Source organism: Apteryx rowi, unplaced genomic scaffold (assembly GCF_003343035.1).
Source record: "Apteryx rowi isolate R43461 unplaced genomic scaffold, aptRow1 scaffold_92, whole genome shotgun sequence".
In the NCBI taxonomy this organism is placed as follows: domain Eukaryota; kingdom Metazoa; phylum Chordata; class Aves; order Apterygiformes; family Apterygidae; genus Apteryx; species Apteryx rowi.
Genome location: NW_020451227.1, coordinates 761690 through 775535, shown reverse-complemented (window position 1 = coordinate 775535; position 13846 = coordinate 761690).

The window sequence follows — 13846 nt, the reverse complement described above, 5'->3', positions numbered from 1 at the left end:
GCGCGGCTCGGCTCCGCCCCGCTTTTCCCCCGGTGCGCGCCGCGCTGCTGCTCTCCAGAGCCGAGCAGGTTGGCTGGGCTCCCGTCCGCTCGCAGAAGCAGCAGCCCGGAGGTGGCGGCCGTGCCGCTGCCCCCCTGCAGCGCTGCTCCGACCAGCCTTGGGTGCCCTTACCTTTAGGCAGCCGTGCTGAGAAACAGGTGCTGCTAGCAGGAACCGGGGAGGAGGGCCGGGGGAGCCGCAGGAAAATTTGCTTGAGGCCCCAAGAGCTTAGTCCCCTTCTGTCCCAAATCTCAGACACTGCGGATGGAGGGCGCGACAGGCTCACTCGGCGGCCTCTGCCCCGACTGGCTTTTCACTCCAAACTCCCTGGGTTTCCAGCACTGCTTCCGACTCTGTCCCTGGCTGTTTTTTCAGAAGCCCTGCTATGAATTTAATCTGGTAAAGTTAAAACCTTCAGTGTGACCAGTTGTATGCCAGTAYGTGAATGGCTTTAATTTAGTCGCTTGGGAAAGAGTTCAAACCAAACTTTTTTCAGGAATGAGAGCATCTCGGGCAAAGGTTAATGAAAATGTTTTTATCGGTAGAAATGGCAAAAATTCCACACAGATGGGGCTTTTCAGCCTTCCTCTCCGCCTTTTGTCTGTCCCATCTATGTAGACCCATTAGGAGAGGATCATCTTGTACCCTGTGTGTTCAGCACCATGCACAAGAGGACCCTGTTCCGAATCATTTGGCATTACCAGAACAAAAGATGACTTATTAACTAGGAAGCCTGGGGGAGGACAGACGCTGCTCTCCCAAACTGAGAGCAACCTTATGGAAAAGCTCCGCAGCTACTCCCAGCTCTTGTGTGTTGACTTATTAGAGGGGGAGAAAAATGGGAAGGTGGTTCATACAGCACATCTCATTTTCCAGGAGACTCCCTCATTTTGGAAGGATAAACAGTTAAAAAAAGAATACTCACCTCAGAGCAAGCCTCGGACAGAAAAGAAGTCATAAGAGCAGAGTGACTGAACTGCTGCAAGGACATGCTTCCAGTCACATGCCAGTAGCAGGATAGTTTCAGGTGAACATCTGTCCAGGAAGGCAAGTTTCAGTTTAACGCAGCAGCCCAGGGAGGCGCAAAGGATGCCAGATCATGGCTACCAAGCCACTTGGCTGCTGGAGTCAGCATACTTGCAAATAGGCACCAGGCTACATGCATATCAGTGAGTGTTATCGCTTCCCAGCCACACACCATGTCCAGGGCTCCTGGTGCTAATCACCCAGCACAATCACCAGGCTGCAATAGGGAGTGCAGTGACCACGACTAAGCACAGAAGGAGGTGGATTTATTTTACTAAGTTAAGGAAATATTTCCTCTCTCTCTTCTCAAGTGCAAAAGAGACACAGAGTTCCAGTAAGCTTGATGCATGGAGCACAAGGAGGCAAGGTCACAAACTCACTCAGTATCCATAAAGGGGCTCGGACTGAGCTGGAAAAACAGAACTGGCCAACTTCTCTTTTATTATCAAGGAGATCCACTTTCCTTCCTGAATCATTTTAAGACAGTGTTTACAGTATCTGTCCCTCCTCTGATGAACAATTTTGCTCTGTTTAATAGACATTTAAAATCTTGCTTATATTTTTTTTCACTGTCATTCCAATTGCCATTCCCTGAGAGTGACCTTGATATTATTCAGCAGCGATTGAATGATGCCTATTTCCTCTGAAGGTGACCTGCAAACATTTTTTTCTCCCTTACTTCTTTATAACGTATAAAGAAACCAGAATTATTATTAATTTATTTTGTTTTTTCTAGTGTCTTCTTTCCTGATTCTTTTTTATCCTTAGAAGCATCTGACTGTCAAGTCGCATCTCTGGGGAATGGAAGCACCAGTTTTCTGAGCTCCTTGCTGGAGGTGTAGTCAGTCCTCCACAAACAGGAGGAGCACCGATGGGATTAGTGCAGGTGTATCTTCAGGCACAAGAGCTCCAATAAGAAGACTCCCCAATACCCTGTAACAACAGGTAGGCCTAAAACAGAAGCCCAGAAGCCGTGACAGCAGTATGCCATGGGAAGAGAGAAGAGAGAGATGCACTGTCAGCATATATGGCCCCTGCAATAACCTGGTCTCAAAAAAAAATGTTACTGAGCACTGACTGCACGAGTGGGTAACACAGAGATAGCACCAAAACTTTGCTTACTTTGCTCCTAGTTCACAGGAGCAACAGGCGACATCTCTAATAAACTGTGTGGCTGCAGCCAACTTTCCATCACTGAAGCATTTGAATGTCCATGTGCCAATGTCTTACCACGCAAGCCAAATTTAGCCTGCAATAAATGTCTACAGCAAGGGTTCCACTGATGAAGTTAAATCCATTTCCAAGCTCATTTGCTGTCTGCAGTACATTTTTCTTGTGCACAAGATATAAGGGTTTATAGGCTCAGACCCACAGAGAGGTTTCACTCCCAAGCAAAATCAGGGTTGAATTGTTAAGAGTTCTCAGCAGTCTCAAATCTGTCAAAAATCCCACACATCTCAACAGGGCTGGAATTTCACTCTCTGGCTTTAATGGAGTTACGCCAGCAGAGAAATTAGTCCAAACTCCCCCTTTTCATTCAGTTGCTCAGTGTTCATTCAGTGCTGTCGGAGTTCCAGAGTAGATCCTCCTGCAAGAAATCTGCCAATGAGAGCATGAGCTAATGTTTAATATTTTACTGTACACAGAGATTAAAAATACACAGAAGCCCAAAATGCCACCTTTAACCAAGCCCTACCAGGCCAGTACCATACATCTGCCAAGCTCCTAAATAAAGCTACAGGTCAGTCAGCTATTTTTTAACAGTGTCGACACTTCTGCTCACTGAAACGTGCCCATTTAACAAGCTGGCAGCCCAGTCTGGCATTCTGGAAAGCAGTGGCTTGGTGCCCTCAGCATCACTGGAGCATAACGCCTTCAGCCACCTGGGTCAGGATTTCCCCAAAAGAAATAAGAATAACTCCAGGGGAAGCCACACAGGCTTGAAAGGAACTTCAGCCAAAAGTCAGTGGGACAGATGCAGTGGGGATCCCCACTCTGCTGGGGGGCAGGGGGTAATATCATGCCTTTAGTCCTGCTCTCAGCTCAGGACGATAGACATGGGCTGTTCGCTCTCCCCCCTGCTTCAGTACAGTGTACCTGCATGGTGTCTGAAGCAGGGAGGAGAGCTGACTGCAACACTCAGTACCAGGGCACTGCTTGAAGTTGACGGTATAATGTACCAAAGGAAAAAAATGTATTTTTGCAAAGTACACATTCTGAATTTGCAGCATTCTTTCTGAAGGAGCCCCATGCATGGCCTGAGTGCTAACATAGCCTATTCTTCCTGGTCTCCACATATTTTAGCATATGTTCTCACCTGAAGTCCCAGTTCTGCAAGACGTTTACAGAACTTCTTTGCTTCCCTTTTTCAAATAATCCCACACAAATCAACAGGATGACTGACATTAAATCCCTGATGTGGGAAAATTCTAGGGTAACTTTCCTGCTCTGCTGTGATTTTAGACTTGGAGCAGTGGAATTTGGGTTTAAATTTGCCCCTTACAGATAGGAGCACAGGAGCCAGTGCCTCCTCATCTTTTCAGTTAGGGATCCAAAGGACTGTTCACAACAAGTCTCAGAGTTTTGGTGGCTCAGAGCTCACTAACACTCACAATTGCTGCTTCTCAGGTCTCCAGTTAGTCCTAGAGCAAAAACCAGACCTGACAGCCTTGCTCTTCATCAGACTGGTCTTTACTTAAAAGGTTTAACTAGTGCAATTGGGGGGATTAGCACTTTCACACTGTAGCTATGTCAGAATAACCCACCTGTGTTCAGAGGGACACTAGAATCACTGTCACCTAAGGACAGTAACTCCTTTTTATAGCAGAAACCAGATATACCAGCAGCAGTAGCTTTATACCAACAAAAATGTGGGGTGATCCCTTAAATTAGCCCTGCTGTCATGGTTGATTGGCCAACATAAGAGATAAATACTGAAAATCAGAGGAAAAAGGTAGTTCAAGTGGGGCACAGAAGTTTGCATAGACCCTCTGTATTTCCCCTGCAGTGAGATGAGTCACTTGTTTCGCACACGTGTGGCTCAGCACAGGGCAGTCAGCACTAGAAAGCTGTCTGAAGTGGCTCAGAAACCTTTAAAATATCAGCAAGGTGAGCCCTTTTCTATCTGTTTTAGCCAAGGGAGGTAACATTTCAAAAGGCTTCACAAATGCCTTCTATTTCTGCAGGTTCTGCCTCTGTGAGGGGCAATTCCTGCAGGCTAACCCCCGAATTTGTCCCATGGCACCCCCATGGCAGCCACACGGGCTCTTGAGACCAGGAGGATCTCTTATCTCTTTCTATCCCAGGAAGGATTTTTACTGTTCACCTCTTCTTCAGTGCCCAGAGGAGGTATGCAGACAAACCACATCACGCTGTCTGCCAGCTGGCTTCACAGAGGCAAATGCRCTGGAAGTTCAGTGTTAGTCTTGCATCATGTAGTGCTGACCTACAAAAGAAAAAATAGGGTTTTCATCTCTAGGAAGGAGGTTTTGAAGATTTCATTTATTTGTTTTACATTTTCTTTTTTTTAATGGGGATTTGTTTTTTTTTCTTGTTTTTCTTTTCTCCTGTAGCAGTGTCCACTTTTTGCTGAAAGTTTGCTGGAGGTCTTGACAACATGGAYTTCTACCTTTCTCAAATCTTAATATAAACAATAGGGTGTGTTAAAGAAGAAAAAAAGGTCATCTTCCCCCAAGTCTGCTCCCTCGGCAGATGAACCACACTTTGTTCTCATTGCCACAGAGCTGGATGAAGACATCATGACCCCTACCCTGCCCCCAACTAGTCATCACGCCTCCCTTCTGACCTCCCAGCACGACTGCACGTGTGATCACTGCATTCGGGTTAGGGAGTGACTGTGTCTGCAGCTTTGCTAACAAGTCAGAAGGGGCTGTAATACCTGGTGGAAAAAGGGGGGTGCGGTGCTGTGATGAGTACCTGTGGGACTATTAGCCCTACCCTCCGTGCTGTGCAAACAAAGCCACAGTGCTGCTGGTGATGTGGCTTATAGCTCGGGGCACAGAGCAAGCTCATATCTGCAGCAGAGCATGTAGATACAGTCTTAGCTGTTTAACCCTGCATTAACAGCAAAAAAACAAACTCTAAGCGGACTAAATAAATCTCATCATGGCAAAGTGCTTCATAAATGACTAATTCAGCCTCCTTCAGAGGGAGGGAATAAAGCTGTTTACCTCAGTGTACAACACATTTTTCTTTCTCTTCTTCCCTTTTCCCTGTGGCACCTGTAGGTATATGCTGATGTGCAAAGCTTTGTGTCAGTCACTAATGAGCACATAATAGTTGCTGCAGATTTCCATAAGCTGCGCTTTATCAGTACTGTTTAGGAGACCAGGTGCAGGAAAAGACCCAAAAAACATCCACCTGGGCCAAACAGGGACAGCATATGAAAAACGTTTTCTCGAAATGTGCTGCACTGGCAGGTTTGATGCTTTATGGGCCAGTGGCAACACAAAGAGGTTTTGCATCACAGCTTTAACATTTCCACTTTGATTTYGGACCACCTATAAAATCAACATTTCTGTCCAGATGGGATAACTAAGGAAACAGTTCCTTCTGAAATCCCTCAGCATATGTGAACTCAAACAGCTACTGTAAGCAGTACTTTCTGATTAGCACCTCTGCGAAGGTACTGTTTGAAACAAACCAAATCTAGTTTGGGATATTTTAAAACAGAAAATACAAGTTCTTACTCACAATGATACCATGTTTGTAGGAGCCATTTTACTGCACTCTACATTGTTGTTTTGTGCTGTGTTAGGGTGTGGGAGGGAATGGAAAAATAAACGGAGTAGAGTGAAAGCTTCCCAGGGCTTCCCTGCTCTTGGAGTTAGTGATGACTGACAATTCAGGAACACATGCTCCTGAATAATCCCTACAGGGCTGCTCAGTACAGAGCCATCCACACTGTGAGCTCTTCAGAAATAGGTGTTGCGCTTTAAATTCATGCCTGTTTTAGAGGCACGCGCTCAGGAGGGTAATACAGCTGAGCTTCTCTGACATTGCATAACCAGGGAAAAGAGCACTCCAGCTCCTTCTGATTGCACAGAAACTCCTCTGTCAGGAAAGCTGTGCAACAGGATATCAGGTTACAAGCCTCACGTCATCCGCTGCAAACTAGGAGGGTGATCATGCCCTCCTGGCATTTTCCGCCTACCACTAAGTTAACCTTAAGAGGCCTGATTCAGTTCTCGCTTCAATCCCTAGAAGTCCTCCAGGAAAGGCAATGCAGGTGGAGCAGGTACCACATATTCAAAATGGATTTTATACAGACTTGATTTAAAAACCACATCAGATGTTTCAGTGAATACAGCTTCACTTTAGCAAAAGAGGAGCTTGATTCCTCACTGGCACTGGTGTGGAGAAGGTTTGCCTACAGCATCAGATGCTTTCACTGCTTTTATTTAAAGGGATTTGTCAGTTTGGTGAATTTTCACAATTGCAAAACTTTTATTACCATGAAATAACCATTGTTTCTATTCTGCTGGATCTCCTTGACCCATAAAAAGCTTTAACAGTATTAAAATAGCAGATACTTCATGTCACTTAATGAGCCACTCTGTTTCCTTTCTGTTACCTTCTGATGTACAAAGGAGAGCTAAAAATTTTGATTATTTTATGGTTGAGCTATTTTTTTAAGCCTTTTTTAACCATAAAGATACTAGTGCTGCCAGGTACATTTCTTCTTGTTGAGGTTGTATTTAAAGCATTTCTAAGAGTCTCATGTTTACTGCAAGCTCTCCCACCCTGACTGAAAGCATGGTATTGCAGAAGACTTAATAAAATACATTTTCTCCAAAGAGTTCATTAATTACTGGAATTTGGTTTAAAAAACAAACATAAATAAAATTTTTTATATTAAGCAGGGGGACAAAAATTCCTCTGGATTGTTCAATTTTCAGTTCTATTATCTATTCACACCATAATTTCATTAAGTCCAGTCAAGCTAGACTTTCAGTACAGAGAGAACACTGAAATCTTAGTGTATAAGAAAATTATTTTGTATTACAAATATGTTAAGCTTCTTTTGTAATTCATAAAGAAATAAAAGAGCATCAGTCCAATTGTTTTATTTTTATATAAGTCATCTTTAGTATATGCAGAGATTGACCTCCACCTGATACAATCTGAGGGTTATGTCTGGCATCTTGAATTCCAGTGGGAGCTGGTTCTTAAAAATGCCACCCAGCCATGCCAGAATAACCCCCCTAGCCATCTACTCCAGTGGCTGAAATTGATGGCAAGAAAAATCTTAATTGCCTTATTTCAAGTTTGGAAATTGGTCCTCTTGAATCCCTGAGATGACTAAATAATTAAGGACCAAGTAATATCAATGACAATAGTGAAAAAAAGTGGCAGCCAAGTCTCTGTGAGGACACTGGTAGAAGACTCCAGATGACGGTTAACTGGTAGACCCTTTGCTGGGCAGGTGACTGCAAGCCTAGAATATAGTTCTTGCTGTGCTGGTTGATTTCCTCTGATGAAGACTTTTGTGTCAACAAAGTCTTTCACCTATTGGCTTGCTTCTGTCTCCTGGACTTCAGTGGTGAGAGATTAAAGCCAATACACATTTACTGTCAGTGTTTTGTCTTACTCCTTCTACAGCAGTATTTCACATCATGCTGGGTTCTCTGATTTTTCCTGCACTGCTGGTAAAGAGAGGGAGCTTTTCGGGCAAGTTACATTACAGGTTCTCTCCTTGCATTGTTTTTCTTTTGAACATCTTCTTCCTCATTTCATGTTTAGACTGGATGTTTCATAAAGTGTTGAAATATCATTAGACATATTAAAACAAAACTATAGAAAACAACCTACTTATCTCACAATACTGATGAAACTAGTAATATTTTATACCTATGTAGGACCTCCCATTGGATAAAATTCAGGTATGTTATCAATGGTACATTAATCCGACCTCCTGAAATGATTGTAAGTTAATGGATATCATACTTGGTTAACAGATGAGGAGAAATTAAGGCAATAAGAAAAGTGAGTACTTTCTCAGTTTGGGACTTGCTAGACTTGGGAGTAAAATCTAGATTTCCCCAATTGTACCGCAATGTCTGCTATTTCTTTCCAAAGGAAGTAAATATCAAACTAATGAAATAATTTCACCACTGTCATAAGTAGGAATGGTATTTCATTCCCTGATGCAAGTATTTTATTGTGATATCTTCAAAGCATTTTACAGGTCTGGGTAAAGTCAATCTACCTCTCCCTCCCACATGGTCTCACGCACACACAGTGTGACTGAGTACTTATTGGCACATATGTGTGTCCATGGAAAGTCTTCCATTTTGTCCAGCTTGTTTACTTCCTGTAGGATCATTAGGAGGCACATAAGCCTCTCATTATCTACACATCCATTTAGTCATCAGTCTCTCCTGAGCTGAGCTTCAGTTGCTGTGATACAGAACTAAGAGATAGGAATGCCACAGTAACAGGGTTCAATAATCCCCCAAATAAGTTAGATCCTGAGCATCATCAAATGTCAAGTAAAAGAAGACAAATAATACACACATTGTGAGTATATTTGTTCAGCTTTTCCATATTCAAGCTCATTTTTATATCATGATTCAGTAAGAATTCTGCAAACATTCATTTATGCCAAGCTTTAACTAGATGTTACTTTCAAAAGCTTGTTGTTGCCTTTCTGTTTTTAAAAGCTGGACCTGTGTTAGAACTATAATGAAACTTTTCAACACATTCATGCTATTTTAAGAAAAATCCTCACGAAATATGTCAGCCTAGCTAACAACATGAAATAATGGTCAATCCAGCATAACAAAGAGAAATAATAGTAATACATGTTCCTTACTCTGTGCTTTTCATCTGCGGTTCCCTTGCAATTCAGTCCAAGTGAGGGCCATTTGTCCCTTCTGCATTGCTCCCGGAGCACAGTGTGACCATAACTAAGACTTGGAAAACCATAATTCAGTCTGCGCTTTCTCTTCAGTGCACAAGAAGCTTTTTCTTTCATCTCTTTGCTGCTCCTCATCCTGCCCATCTGCAATGCACAGGGAATACCAAGCAACACAAAGAACATGTTACTAGGATCATGGATTTTGTTTATACCTCACAGCAACCCTGCACAAAGGTCCTTCATGTTTTTATGAAGGCAAGTATCACTACCCCCACCTTTCCCAATGGGGCGAAAGCACAGGCAGACGATGGCCCCAAAGTCAGTGGGACTGTGGCACAGCGAGGCCAGCACACAGGAGTCTTGGCTCTTAGCCCAGCTCCATGATAATTGCACCCAGTGCTCCTCTCTTCAGCCCTCTCTCTGCACAGCCRCTCACACTGATGCTCACCCACAGGAAGCCCCACTAAATTCACAGTGCCAGGATCCACACCAACAACTCCCCCCTGGGTTCTCCTAAACCTGCCGCCTGGGAGAACTCCTTCTGGTGATGGCTTTTATGTCAGCCTGCAGAATCGCAAACTCATGACTCTTCTCTGCTGTTTATTTTTCTAAAATGCATCTGTGCCAACATGACAAGGTTTCTCTTCCAGCCAGATAAGAAGGAATGGTTTTTCTTATCACAGTTTGTTCACTTTCCAGGAGTTTGGAACTGTGACATTTACATATATGTATCCCTGTAAATACTGATGTATTTCTGAACAGGAGTTTCAGTAAATCCTGAAGAAGGTAAAAGAAAATATCATGGAAAGCTTGTTCTCCTTTCCCTGTTGAATTGGCCATTCTGGGTTCTCTCGCTTTATAAAACCTTTATCTTCCACCTCTGCAATCAGGGCGTTTCTGACATTAATTTGTATAGTGCAGGATCCAGCCTGAAATTCAATATCCTCTATTCTTACAACTAGTCTGTGAGAAAAGTGGGTGTTCACAACAGCTAACTTCAGCCTGGTGAGGCTAGTCTGCTCCACTGCTTTCTATACAGTCAGTGGATGGGGCAGGCTGATCCAGAAGCTGATTTAGAGCAGCAGCAGAATTTATCCACTGAATCGCCTTCTGGAAGAAGTTCTTTCTCTTCACTGGCTATAGCAGGGCCTCACTATGCCAAAGTTTTGTGAACATCCCATTGAGTCACTGAGCGCTAAGCTGGATATTGTGTCTGTTCTGAACTGAATCTAATGGTCACTGCCCACATAACACAAATCTCAACTTTGCAGCTCTCCTTAATTAGCAGGTAGCAGGGAGACATGTAATTAGCAGTAAGTGTTGTCTCTTTTCAGCCAAATGATGCACCAGGGAAGGATGCAGACAGCTCACATCAAGCTTATGTCACACAAACCACTCCGTTCTGTCATCGTATTTACGCAAATTCTTTTCTTGGGAGTACTTATCAGGAACAGATTGCCAAACACCTGAACGGAGAAGTATAAGACACTCAGAACATCAGTTTGATAGCTGCCCTCTGATTTCATAGGGTTGATTTTGCACAGAGAAATCTGGTGTGTAAATCAGAGACCGAGTTAAAGGCTTTATAAATAGCCCTGGGCTCTCTATCAAACATCACTCCCCTGATCCCACTGGCACCAGGTGTAACCATGGTAGGAACCCCATTGCTAGAGGTGTGTCAAACAACTGCAACTGTCAGTGGCTGCTTGTATGAAACACTTGTTTTCTTTAAATTGGAGACCTAACATTGTGAAATGTTAATTTGCACCAAAAGCATGAGAAAAGATGTGACAAAGCCATTTCAGGCCTGTGTGAGTTTCATCAAACTGCTTCCATTTGTCAAATGGAATAAAACCAGTTTTGGTTTTGGTTCAGCTTGACATTATGTGTAGCTACCTGAGTTGCCAGAGTGCCTCAGAGGAATTACAGTTTAATTATTTCATGCCCCCATCCTCCTGCCTGGGCCACGCTCCCTCACTCGGCTTTTCATCCCATGACAGAAGCATTGGCTTCTCTCAGGCTCAGCAGCCGCAGGGCCTCCTGTGATTTCCGCGGCCGGGATGCAGCACGGGAGACGTAGCCCTGCTTGAAGTCTGGGCCATGGAGCAGAACCAGTAGTACAGGGCACCAAACCGCCGTTCCCACGGGGCACTGCCACTGCTCGGGCAGGGGCACCTCTCTGACAGGCTCACCTGGGAAACACAGCTTCAGCACTTCAAAGTCACAACCTTTCTTAAAGAGGAAAATTACTATGCTATATCTTTGCTGTGTCTTTGTCCCTGTTCTGAGGAAAATAAGTGTCAAAGTATTGGAGTTCTCCATGGGACAAAATGTGTAGTTTTCAACTCTCCTATCGCAGGCTGTGGCCGTTCGGCACTGCCCAGAGGAGGCCAGCAAGCTGCGAACATTCGGATGGGGACACCTGGGCTGTATTCGCCCTGCCAGCAGTGAAAGGGAAGAGCACAGGCAATGACTGGGCAAGTGGGGTAAAAACAAAACCTCCAAAAGCAGTCTGACATAAATTGTCAGAATACTACCAGTGAAGCTTCCCCAGGCTCCATCATCAAGAAGGACTAACCTGGTAATTTTGCATGCATGTTGCCAGCTTGTGCGCAGCATCGCGGTCCCCTGGGGCCTGACTCCCCCCTTCTACACACACCTGCGCTATGTGGCACGACGCACAACTGAAGCCAGCCCCCAACAGGTTAAGCCTGCTTACTCATTTGAAGGAACAGCCACTAAACACTAAGGCAGTTTCCAAGACCAATAATTAAACCAGCCTGGACATCCAGAGGGCAGTTCTCCTGCAAGGAGCAGAGCTCCCCCCGCGCGGCCGTGGCTGACAGCTCTCGCCCCGCGGCTGTGCTGCATCCTGCAGTTGCCCTGGCTGCGAGCACACTCGCGGGATGCGCACCTCAGTGCTCGTTAGGCGCCAACAACCATTTCCCAGGTGAATCAGGCTCTGCAATTACAGGCACACAACTGTTAAACCATCACTCTATGAAAATTAGCAATGGTCACAATTACACGAAACTCAAAAAGCCAGAAGAGCACTTCTTTGTCTTCTGTATGTGTTGGCCTTTCAGCTTAAAGCTTTCTCTCGACTTCCAAAACCTGCCAATAAGCAGTGTCTGCTATGGGGAGATATCAGATAAACAGACATCCTTTGACTCTGCGTTTGACAAAGGAGCCTTCCTCCCTTTCCACTCCTGCTACATTAATTCCTTTAATATTTACCCCACACACAGTGTTTATTCTGCAGTCAGATAGGCAAATTCATCTGCTGTGCCTGTGCTGGTGACCCCCTTTACTCGCCAGCAGTGAATATAAACTCCAATGTGACCTTCTGGGTCTATAAAGCCTGTTGCCTTGGATCCCACTCTGCTGTTTTAGTTTTTTAGGATTCCATAGATGCCAAAAGTAATCTCAGTTTACATTAAATACAGGCAGGTTGGAGACACTCCACTGAAGCCAAGAGCACTATTTGCATGAATAGGGTCTACTCACAGAAAAAGGATTACTGGTACAAATAGGGATTAAAAGACTGAAGCCGCCAGTCCGTAATTCTCTTTTTGCAAAGTCAAGCCTTGAAAACACAAATTGGTCACTGGAGCTGAAAGACTCCCAGGCTGATGTTGCCTGGAGATCACAGCCCCACCTACATTCCCCCAAGGTTAGTGTTGGGGGCTTTTGAAGTTTCTCCAGTTTTGSAGGACACCCAAGACTAAGGGACTGGGTGCTGCGAAAAGCACAAAAGCTGCTAAAAATGTTTTCATACTCTAACATTGAAAAAATGGCTTTGCAAAGCTCAACAGTCAGTTTGGGCTCTGGCTCCCAGCAGAGTGGTCTAATAGGAAGTGAGGGAGTGACAGGTAGTGAATGAATCACCCACATCTGTGGCCGTTTTAGGGCTGTCACAACATGTGCCTGAACACATCCTGCACCAAGACAGAGCACACAGTATCTGCCTGGCACATGCATATTATATGGCACATGAGGGGCACAACGTTTGACAAGATCAGTAATGGGTTTGGGTGACCAGATGTGTTAATTTGATTTTTAAGACATGCACAGCACAGGGGGAGCCCCTTGGATGTTGAGTCATATCACACACCTGTGACTTTGGGCAAATGACTCAGCTACGGCCTGGGATCCTGCCCTGCCTTCCACTTGTTAGCCATGGCACAGAGAAAAGGGCTAATGCCAAGACTGCAGCCCGAGAGGGAGAAACAGGAGAAATTCTGTGTCCCACCTGAAAACATGGAACACAGCTGCATCCATAATGCTTTGTCCCCAAATCCCTGAAACTGAAATCCTTCCCCAACACCTGGGACAGAGATGTTGAGTATGGGACTCTGCCAGGAAATACAATGCCGGCAGCAGGGAATGCCAGGGCTCCTCTCCAACCTCCGGACTCCAAAGCGCAGCCCCAAGTACACAGTGTTGTGTTCACAGTGTTGTGGCTGAGGAGTGGGGATAAACACGCACAGATCTGACACTGACTCACCAGGTCTGCCGCTCACCTTCTCAAGGCAAACAAACAAATTGGCTTTGCCAGGCTTCATACACCTGAAACCTGCTCTGCCAATGTCTTGCAGCCCTTCATCATACAACGTTAACCAGGAGAAAACAGCAGAAAGCCATGCACTTTAAAAGCTTTTGCAAATTGCCTTTAAAGCATCTATTGTGTGTGTACCCAGCTGCACAGACACTGAAATGGATAGTCATGTAAGCACRCTGTCTTCCCCCCTTTCCTCTCAAATAGTGTGGAGACGCACACTAATAAACTCCCTGAATGATTACTTTAGTCACAACTGCCACCATAGCTGATGCTATGTGTGAGGCTGAAAGACGCTTGTGTGACCTGGTCCCTCTTGTGTTCTTTCCTGCTTTCAAATAGAA